Here is a 2,289-nt window from a genome sequence, read left to right as displayed (position 1 = left end):
CAGACAAAATGATTCAGTTCTCAGTAACTGCCTGCAACTACAACTCCAGGAAATTGCTATGTTTTCTCCTGGCCTCTAGAGGCACCTGCATACAGGGCATGCATTCAGACAAACACATGGATACAAATTAAGGAAAAAAACTGTAAGCAACTGCTTTAGTGGTTCCCTGTTACTTCTTGATGAATAAACTGGTTTTGAATGGATTCCTTAACATAAAAAGCAACTCTTGATCCTATTGACTGTTACAGAGCATTTATAGCTCTACCCTGTATATTTATCATTTACTATACATATGATATTTTGTCCTCCCTTAGTTTGGCATGTATATCCCTTTCTTTGTCATTGGGTTTCTTACTCATCATTATGAATCTAGTTCCCCTGCATACTTTTGTAAACATTCCTGTAAAGCACTGATGTCTCAACATCAATTAGATGGAACACGAGTTTCTAATTCCTGACAAGCTTTCCATGGAATATCGGATTCTTAGAGCCTGCATAGGTTACTTGTTAATCTTTATGGAGTATTCTGTAATACATTATTTTAATTGATTACATTTTTCAAATCTGTATATAGTGTATATTGACTATATTCTACCTTGCAATTTCCTATCTTCATTTTGTAACCCATGTACTCCCTCTTGACTCCATTACCAATTTTGAGTCTAGCTTCATGTCATATACACACCCAAGTGTATATATCTGTATAAAACCTTGGAAATAAAAATGAGTAAAATCCTTTGATTTTTCTCTTTTTTAGTCTGATTTATTTCAATTAATGTTTTTATCTCTAGCTGCATCTATTTTTGCTTCAAACATGATGTTGCTTTTATTTATGAGTAAGAACTATCCATTTGTGTATATAGGAATGTTCTTATTCATAACTCTGCTGACAGACAACTTGTTGACTCCATAGTTTAATGACTGTGAATAGTGCTGAAGTAAACACAAATGTGCAAATATATGACAAGTTGAGATATAAGACATTAGATAAATTCCAAGGAGGATGGATGGGCATTGGAACAGTTAAATACTCAATAATATGCATGGGATAAATAATCAGGTCAAGTTTAAGATACGTTTAAAAACCCTTTGAGTGTGTGTGCCATTCTGAGATGTACTCCAAACACAAGTCAGTGCATGAAGAGGAGGAAGCAAGCTCCTGTTGAATCTCCCTGATCAAAATATGTAATTATTATGCTGGCCCCAGATAGAGAATGTACCACATATTAAGCTAATAAGAAGTTACTCTAGTTGATCTCAGTTTAAAGACTCAAAAGCCATTAGTTATACCCTTCGTATTATTGTATCAATATGAAACAATGTTGGCAAACCTCTTCTCTAAAGAACTAGAGGATAATCAGTATCATAGTTGGAAGGACTTCTTTCTGCAGACACGATTAGAAGATTATTATTATGGTTTTATATTTTTCACTCACCTAATTATGGGGCATTTGATGTTTTCCAGTGGTGAGAGTCCTCTAAGAATTAAGCTCGCACAGTCAGAAGCAGTAGATTTGGAAGGAGATGCAGAGAGGTTTAAATGAGAAGACAATACATGAGCAAACATATGGAAATCATTCAATTATTTGGAGGTCATCTTGTGGACAGTGTCTGTTGGTCCCAGCTGGAGCTTAATACAAAAACCCTCAGGCTCTAGCAATACCTTCTACCCCTTCAGCACATTTCGCCAAGAACCAGGGAATTCTGCATCCTAATTAGGTTAAGCTTGTGACTAGAGTTGTTCAAACCAACAAAGGCACTTTTATGCAGATATGATATTGGCATGACTATGTCCTAATTTTTTTGTTTGTTTATATGTAAGTTTCTTACTGCCAAATTATACATGTGTGTTTTCTTCTCTGTCATTTCTGTTTGTTCAGTTTGACAGGTTCAGGGGGAATTTGGGGGTGTTCAATTTTCAGAAAAATGTCAAAAGATTCTATTTTCATTTTTATGAGTGGTTTATTATTTATTCTCACATTGTTTAAGTTTTAGAGAAATTTGGCTTCTGCATTCAGAATCACTTTACAGAGGCTACACTGCTACAGAGTAGAACCTTTGGAAGAATGGAATGTTATATTGGCATCTTACAGTCACAAAAGTAAAGCAATTTGAAGTTGTGCCAAATTTCAATGCTATTATATCATAGGACAAATACAGTCCTCCTCTAGAAGTGAAGAATTCCCACAGAATGAAGCATACATACATGTGCATATGTTCATATATATTGTGTATAAATTTTTATAATGAATCAATATGACATATAATTATACATACATATATATTATT

At 34.2% G+C, this 2,289-nt stretch overlaps 1 non-coding gene across 1 annotated transcript; it reads right to left on the bottom strand.

Annotated features, from left to right (window-relative positions):
• Positions 1-1,092: 1,092 nt before the first annotated feature.
• Positions 1,093-1,281, bottom strand: LOC119820173. The gene has a single exon (XR_005286430.1). It is a non-coding gene; the product is annotated as a U2 spliceosomal RNA (small nuclear RNA).
• Positions 1,282-2,289: the final 1,008 nt, after the last annotated feature.

This window comes from Arvicola amphibius, chromosome 7 (assembly GCF_903992535.2).
Source record: "Arvicola amphibius chromosome 7, mArvAmp1.2, whole genome shotgun sequence".
In the NCBI taxonomy this organism is placed as follows: domain Eukaryota; kingdom Metazoa; phylum Chordata; class Mammalia; order Rodentia; family Cricetidae; genus Arvicola; species Arvicola amphibius.
Note: the sequence above shows the minus strand (reverse complement) of the source record. Positions and strands in the feature narration are given on the sequence as shown.